General features: G+C 39.2%; 1 non-coding gene across 1 annotated transcript; it reads right to left on the bottom strand.

Annotated features, from left to right (window-relative positions):
* Nucleotides 1-2612: 2612 nt before the first annotated feature.
* On the bottom strand, nt 2613-2719 carry LOC148293161 (small nucleolar RNA R71). The gene has a single exon (XR_015825996.1). It is a non-coding gene; the product is annotated as a small nucleolar RNA R71 (small nucleolar RNA).
* Nucleotides 2720-8979: the final 6260 nt, after the last annotated feature.

Below are 8979 nucleotides of genomic sequence, written 5' to 3'. Positions count from 1 at the left end.
TTTGGATATGAAATGATGTAATCCATGTGTGTTAAAGCCTGATTTGGATAAAGGGATGAAGAGCTTAAAAGACAAACTCATTTTGGCTACAGCCCCCTGCCAGTCCAGTTCCGTAGGTCATATTGCAAGCTTTGTTTCAGCAACCTACACAGCTCGGATGAGGCAGCATTCTTCATGAAAGTTGTTCCAATGGGTGTGTACTATTACACATCCAAAATTCAGCCCCATTGGATAAATATGGAGTCTGTTACCTAGCAAACACAGAGCCATGCTCAGGATGGATTTTATCAGCGCGCAAAATGAGTTAGCAATTTGTTTTGGCCTTAACTTCCTCCTCCGACCTTGGATTGGCCCAAATGATATATGGCTGGAAAGAAGACATTCTGAACTTCAAGTTTGAGTGCTTAAAGTCTTAATTTGCTTAAGGGAAGCCCAATTCGTAAGCCCTTGAAGTTGCTGGTCATGCTGACCTCAGGATGAGCTATTGTTTCTGGTTGGAAGCTTGGTCATGGTGAGCTAGGCATGAGCTATTGAGCTGGTTGGAAGCTTGGTCATGGTGACATGAAGATGAGCTAGGGCTGCTGGTGGGATTTATTGGTGAAGTGCATCAACCAATTCAGATTTTATAATGCAAGTGTTGTATGCATTAGTGAAGTGCATCAACCAATTCATCTTTTATAATGCAAGTGTTGTATGCATTAGCCATATTGAATTCAGATTTATCACTCCCCTCTCCCTATAAATACCACATCCATTCCACATTCAAGACACAACAAATCCTGGGATTCACAACCCCACAATTCACTCCAACCATCCTCAAACACTCTCAAAATCCCAAACACTCCAACAATCACCAAAACAACTCCAGCAAACCTCTCTTCCATTTCCCTACGAATTTCATCTTCCTTAGCCATCACCACTCACTCAAACTCATCCCAAATCACCTCCATATCCTTCATACATCTTTCTAGAAGTGGGGAAGCTCTTGGAGAAGCATTAGAAGTGGAGAAGCACTTGGAGAAGCCTTGGACACCACAAGAACTTCAGAAAAAGGGTTTTTCTACTCTTATTGCATTCATTTTGTTTTCTCATTTCTGTTCAAGTCTCTTTTCCATTATGAGTAGCTAAATCCATAACTAGGGCTTCGATGTAACCTAACATGAATATTCTGGGTTTATAAGTTTGGAGTTTCAAGTTTGATTCATGATTCATGTTCTTATTCATTATGCTTATAAGTTAACATGCTTGTTTGAATGATTGATCACCATTAGAACTTGTTTGTTAACTATCTTGGTTTGAATTAAGAGTATACACCATGCTTTAATTCGAATTGAACTATGAATAGGAAGAGTATGTATGGACATTCGACAACAGGGATTAGATACATACTTGGTTGTTTAAAATGTTCTTCTATGCTTAATGGGTTCCTAATGCTTAATTTTAGGTTAGACAACAAATGATCAAATTAGGGAATTAGGAACACAAGGTTAGGACCAAACACCATGGCCTAATCATACTTTAGCTAGAATCAATCTTTGAATCTGAATTAGACTTGTTACTTGAATCTTTATAACCCAGAATTGAATTGTTATGGTGATTCGAATGCCCTAGTCTCAAAATCTGTTTTCCAACTCTTAAAACCACTCTTTGTTACATTTGTTTACTTGTTTTTGTTTGCAATTTCATTTTGCTTCTTTTGTTCAACAATCACAACCACTCTTGTTTTAAATTCTGTTTTAGACATAACCTCCTACTTTCTTGAATTTGGTAATCTAAGTACATAACTAGTTTTAACTTCTCAGTCTTCGTGGGTACGACCTCGTACTTGTCTTGCTATACTACTAATTGCCCCGTACAATTGCGAGTTAACATAATATTAACAACAAATTTTGGCGCCGTTGCCGGGGACTGAACGAAAGTTCTTCCCTGGTTATGTGCCCAAGGTTACCCTATTCTTTTTAGTGTTTCTAATTAATCTAATTTTCTGTTTCAGGTAGTTTATGTCTAAAAAGCCATTACTTGAACAAGTGAGGTCTTCGTTCCAACGTTCTAGATCTTTGAACGCAGGACCATCATTGCAACCCAGACGAGTGACCTCTGAAATTCAGAATCGTCTAGAAAGGGAGTTGTCAACTGCAAAAGAGCAAGCTCTTGCTACATTTACAAGTCTTGCTCTCCACACTGAACTTCCTGGTTCTTCACTTTCAAATTCGGAAGCAAGTTCAGACCAAGAAGAAGAAGAAATGATGGCTGCCATTGAGTTCATGGGAGAACTTGATATCCCAACAATTCCAGCATCTCCTTCAAGCATTTTGCTGCCCACTGTAGCTCGAAATTATGAGCTTAAATCTTCTCATCTTAATATGCTGCCTTCCTTTTATGGTTTACCTAATGAAGATCCATTAACCCATATAAAGGATATTTTTAATGTTGTGAGTTCTTTTCCCTTGACAGGTGTGACAGAAGATCAACTTCGAATGAGAGTGTTTCCATACACTTTAAAGGATAAGGCGAAGTATTGGTTGAATTCTTTGAAGCCTGGTTCACTCACTACATGGTCTGCCATTCAAAAGAAGTTCCTGGAAAAATACTTCTCCACGCAAAAGACCGACATGCTTAGGGACAAGATCTTGTTATTTGCACAGCAAGATGATGAATCGTTTTGTGAAGCATGGGAGAGATTCAATGGGTTGCTCAACCAATGTCCTCATCATGGGATTCCATTGAAGCTTCAAATGCGTATGTTTTATAAAGGACTAACCCCTTCTAGTCATAATATAGTCACCAATTTTGCAGGTGGTTCTTTTAAAACCAAAACTCCAGAAGAAACGTACGAACTCTTTGAGGAGATAGCAATGGAGACCCAACATACGGATACAAGAGGTAAACGTGTTATTAGTGGTTCTAATGATGCTTCTAGTGTGCAGATTTCAAAACTGGAACAAAAGCTAGATGCTCTTCTTGCATTAAACTCAAGAAGCCCTCCGAAGGAAGTGTGTAGCATTTGTGAATCTCATGACCATGCTACCACAGCTTGTCCACTTGGGGCTGGATATCCAGAATTTGTGCAAGAACAAGCTAAGTTGGTAAATTCCTACAACCAAGGTCCAAGAAATGATCCATACTCTCAAAGTTATAATCTAGGTTGGAGAAATCATCCAAACTTTTCATGGAGAAATACCCAGAATCAAGCAAATCCCCCTTCATTCCAAAGGCCACAACAATCATCATCATCATTGGAAGATATAGTGAAGCAGATGGCAATCAACCAATCCAATTTTCAGCAAACTACACAAGCTGCCATCTCCAAATTGGAAGTCCAATTAGGCCAAATAGCTGTTGAAATAACTCAAAGAGTGCCTGGGAAATGGCCAAGCCAAACTGAGATCAATCCAAAGAACCCAGAAGCCAAGGCCATTCATGTGCTCAGATCAGGTAAGATCATTGATAATAAAGATAATTCTAATCTTTCAAATGATGTTGTGATTGTAGAAGATAAAGACGAGGAGACCATGGCCACGGAAGGAGAACAACTCAAAACTTCTCAATCTGCTCCTAAGGCCAAATTAGATTCTCAGAAATCCGATCAATTCCAATTGCATAAAAGGGATGACAAATTTGTGCCACCACATCTTCAAGAAGATAGATACGTGCCACCCGCTCCATATGTTCCACAGATTCCATTTCCAGGCCGTCTTAAGAAAGCAAAGCAAGATAAGGCTTTTAAAGAGATTTATGATATTTTGAGTAAAGTTAATATCAATTTGCCTTTGCTTGATCTTATTGAACAGATTCCTGCATATGGAAAATTCATCAAGGACTTGAAAACTCACAAGCTCAATTTCGCTCCAAATGAAGGAGTAAAGCTCGACCAGAATGTAAGTGCTGTATTGCAAAGGAAGCTTCCACCAAAACTAGATGATCCTGGCAGCTTTGACATTCCCATTAACATTGGAGGCAAGAAGGTTGGAAGAGCCATGTTGGACTTGGGAGCAAGCATCAATGTTTTGCCATATTCAGTTTATCAAGAGCTTGGCTTAGAAGGGATGAAGAAGACTTCAATGCGACTTGAACTAGCTGATCATTCTATAAAATATCCAAAAGGTATTGTAGAAGATATTCTAGTTCAAGTTAATACACTAATTCTCCCTGCTGATTTTGTAGTGATGGACATGGAAGACAATCCAAATGGAGATCGTGTTGATCCCATTCTCCTAGGCAGGCCATTCATGGCCACTGCAGACACAATCATCAAAGTGAAAGATAGCACCCTCTCCATGACTGTTTTGGGTGAAACTGTTGAATTTAAAATGCTTAATGCTCTATCTCAACCTCCTATCTCTCTTGATTCTTGCTTTTCAATTGATGTTGTGGATCATGAGGTTTCTTCCAAAATTTTGCAGAGAAAGTCTAATGATGCTCTAGAAGCTGTCTTAACACAAGAAGAGGAAGATCTTTGTGAACCGGAGTTCCAAGAAGTGGTGGCTGCCTTAGAAGTGTTTCCGCCATACCCACCATCCATTAGGCCACCAATCGAGCCTCTTGGACCATCATCCACGAAATTGGAGCCATCCATTGTCATCCTACCAAAGCTAGAACTTAAACCTCTTCCCAATAATCTTAAATATACATATTTGGGTGCTAACGAAACTCTCCATGTTATAATTGCTGCAGGTCTCTCCTCACATGAAGAAGAGAGCTTAATTAAAGTTCTAAAAGAGCATAAAACAGCCATTGGGTGGACCATAGCAGACATCAAAGGAATTAGTCCAAGCATGTGCATGCACCGGATTTTAATGGAAGAAGACAGCAAACCATCTCCTGATGCCCAAAGGAGGCTAAATCCCAACATGAAAGAGGTGGTTAGAGCTGAAGTTTTAAAGTTGCTCGATGTAGGAATCATCTACCCAATTTCAGATTCTAAGTGGGTGAGCCCTGTGCAAGTTGTTCCAAAGAAGTCCGGAATCACCGTTGTGAAGAATGAGAAGAATGAGCTAGTTCCTACACGAACTGTCACTGGTTGGAGAGTTTGCATTGATTACAGGAAGTTGAACACATCCACTAGAAAAGATCATTTCCCCTTGCCTTTTATTGATCAAATGCTTGAACGTTTATCTGGCCATGCTTACTATTGTTTTCTTGATGGTTTTTCAGGTTATAATCAAATTCCCATTGCTCCGGAAGACCAAGAGAAAACCACATTCACATGCCCATTTGGTACGTTTGCTTATAGAAGGATGCCATTCGGTTTGTGCAATGCCCCAGCAACTTTCCAAAGATGCATGATGTCAATCTTTTCAGATATGGTGGAACGATTCATTGAGGTATTTATGGATGATTTTTCAGTTTTTGGTTCCTCTTTTGATAATTGTCTTCACCACTTGTCTCTAGTGCTTAAAAGATGCCAGGAAATAAATCTGATTTTGAATTGGGAGAAGTGTCACTTCATGGTGAGACAAGGCATTGTACTAGGCCATGTGATTTCAAGCAAGGGAATCGAAGTGGATAAAGCCAAGATCGATCTCATCTCAAATCTTCCACCCCCTACCTCTGTTAAAGGAATTAGAAGCTTTCTAGGTCATGCTGGATTCTATAGAAGGTTCATCAAAAATTTCTCAAGCATTACAAGGCCATTGTGTAATCTCCTTGCTAAGGATGCTGTTTTTGAGTTTAATGAAGCTTGCATGGAAGCTTTTTCTACCTTGAAGAGGGAGCTAACTTCAGCCCCTATTATCATAGCTCCGGATTGGTCTTTACCATTTGAAATAATGTGTGATGCCTCTGACTTTGCTATTGGTGCAGTTTTAGGTCAAAAGAAGAACAAGCTGCCCCATGTGATTCATTATGCTAGCCGGACCTTGAATGATGCTCAAATCAACTACTCCACAACAGAGAAGGAGTTGCTTGCTGTGGTTTTTGCTTTAGAAAAATTTCGTTCTTACCTTGTTGGTTCTAAAGTAATTGTTTATTCTGACCATGCAGCTCTTAGATACTTGCTCACTAAGAAGGATGCCAAACCACGCTTGATTAGATGGATTCTCTTGCTGCAAGAATTCGATTTGGAGATTCGAGATAAGAAGGGATGTGAGAATGTGGTAGCTGATCATTTGAGCAGAATTGTGGTTGAAGAAAAAGGAGCAGCTATGCTACCCTTGAATGAGACTTTCCCTGATGAACAACTATATGCTGCCCAAGTCAAAGAGCCATGGTATGCTGATTTTGTTAATTATCTTTCTTGTGGTGTTCTTAGAAATGATCTAACTTCTCAGGACAAGAAGAAGTTCTTTTCCATGGTGAAACATTATGTCTGGGATGAACCTTTCTTATTCAAGCATTGCCCGGATCAACTCATCAGAAGATGTGTTCCAGAAGAAGAGCAAGAAAGCATACTTAGGCATAGCCACGAATTGGCTTGTGGAGGTCACTTTGGAGCTAAGAAAACAGCACTTAAAATTCTGCAATCTGGTTTCTTTTGGCCCACTCTATTCAAAGATGCGTTTAATTTTTGTGTTAAGTGTGATAGGTGCCAAAGGATGGGGAACATAAGTCGCAGGAATGAAATGCCATTGAATAACATACTTGTTGTGGAGCTCTTCGATGTGTGGGGTATTGATTTCATGGGACCATTCCCATCTTCCTTTGGTTATACTTACATACTTGTTGCTGTTGATTATGTGTCTAAATGGGTGGAAGCCATAGCCACCAAAACCAATGATTATAAGGTGGTGCTGAAGTTCTTGAAGGATAATATTTTCACAAGGTTTGGTACTCCAAGGGCTATCATTAGTGATGGAGGCAGCCACTTCTGTAACAAGCCATTCGAAGCACTCATGAAAAAGTACAACATCACCCATCGAGTCTCTACACCATATCATCCGCAAACTTCTGGTCAAGTGGAAATAAGCAATAGAGAAATTAAGCACATCCTGGAGAAGGTGGTGAACAATACAAGGAAAGATTGGGCAGCCAAGCTCAATGATGCATTATGGGCTTATAGGACTGCATATAAGACTCCCATTGGAATGAGCCCTTATCGTCTTGTGTTTGGGAAAGCTTGTCACCTGCCAATGGAGCTTGAACACAATGCTTTTTGGGTCATCAAGAAGTTGAATTTTGATCTAGACAAGGCAGGCCATGCAAGAAAGTTTCAGCTCAATGAATTGGAAGAAATTAGACATGAGTCTTATGAGAATGCAAAGCTTTACAAAGAACGAACCAAGAGTTACCATGACAGAAACATTCAACGGAAAGAGTTCTCCAAAGGTATGTCAGTTCTTTTGTTTAACTCACGTTTGCGTCTCTTTCCAGGAAAATTGAAGTCTAGATGGCAAGGCCCATTCACCGTGGTCAATGTTTCTCCCTATGGAGCTGTGGAGATTCAAAACCCTAAAGATGGCTCGACTTTCAAAGTAAATGGACAACGTTTAAAGCCATTCTATGAGGGAGTTTCAGCTGGCATCCAAACTGGCCATGTGGTAGATCAACTTCCCTTCGTACCATCAAATTAGCTGATTGCACAATGTCTTGCCAAGACAGTAACTAAGGCGCTTCTTGGGAGGCAACCCATGTGTTCAAGAAGAAGGTGCTTGGTAGCAATCGACCTAATCGCATCAAGGGGAAGCATTTCAATCCTTTCTCTTTACTTGTTTTGTTTTTATTTTAGTCATTTTAAGTTTCTGTTCCTTTTTATAAATAAATAAATATAAAAATAAAAAAAATAAAAAAAAATAAAAAAATTTCTTATAAGCTAACTTTTGGTAACCCCAGTGAGCACCTCCGTCAATACAGTGTCTAGGAGTTCTTTAGGCGACACCTTCGGTGTCTAAGAAGTTTGGGTTTTAAGCGGGACCATTGTGACCCCTCCAACCTTCCCGGATCCCCTGGCTGTGTTTTCTGAGGGCCTTAACTGGTCATCCATGAGTTGCTTATATATTCATTTTTTTTTATTTATTTATTTTTCTCTAAACCTTTTTCTTAACTTTTCCCTTTATCATTTACTTGTTCTCAATCATCTTTACTTTGCTTTAACATTGAGGACAATGTTTAATTCAGGTCTGGGGGGAAGGTTTTCAAATTTCATTCATTTGTGTTTCAATTTTCGTTCATTTGCCACTAATTTTTTTTTCTAAATGTCATAAAATCGATGCTATGGAGCTGCCATTGAGGTTTTCATATCAGAATTTTGCACTTCACAAAGCTTTGGCTCTTAGAATTCTGGTGGCTAAAGTACCATGCTCAAATTCTTGAAGGAAAATAGTGGAGACTACCCTAGTGAGCTATATCGAGCCTAATTGCTTTCTTGAGAGGGTTTAAAGTGTTCTATTCCATACTTATTTTCTTCAATTCACTCTAATTGATCTCATCATTTCATTTTGATCGAATACTAAGGATGATTCTCTTTTGCAAATATCATATGCTTGCTCTCATTCATGAATGAACTCATTGAAGTGATGCTAGGCTATGTGTGTATAACCATTCTATATGCTTTCTTTTCACCCTACCCATATGTGTGTTCCATTAGCCCTCTTGAAGCCAAACACTCAAAGCCTTTTCTTTTATCACCCTCATCATTTTCCCTACCTTTGTATCTCAATCTGAGATACTTAACCTCTTGTAGCCATACCCTATAACTTAGAAATATACCAAGGTGTGCCAAGATAAAGTTTGATGCAAGGAAGTTGCTGCCGTGTACCTAAATGAAATTTGGTGTGAGTCTGTGCAATAAAGTTAAAGAAGTTGCAAATCAAATCAGCAAAGATGGAAGTGTTTCAATATGATCTAAGTGTGAAAAATAAAGTCTATGCCAGGTGATACCATGAAGTTTGCTGCCATGCCAATCTAAATCAATGATGCCTTGCAGATTAATGAAGCATGCAACCTTGGTATGTTCTTAAGTTATTTGTTTTTCCTTCCAATTCTTCCATTTCCCCTAAACCTTAGCCTTTCATTACAACATTGTGAAAGACCTAGCTGATCTTT

The sequence above is a fragment of the Prunus avium genome, chromosome 7 (genome assembly GCF_965620075.1).
Source record: "Prunus avium chromosome 7, drPruAviu1.hap1.1, whole genome shotgun sequence".
NCBI classification, from domain to species: domain Eukaryota; kingdom Viridiplantae; phylum Streptophyta; class Magnoliopsida; order Rosales; family Rosaceae; genus Prunus; species Prunus avium.
The sequence above is the reverse complement of the archived record's forward strand: the minus strand, read 5'-3'. Positions and strand labels throughout refer to the sequence as shown.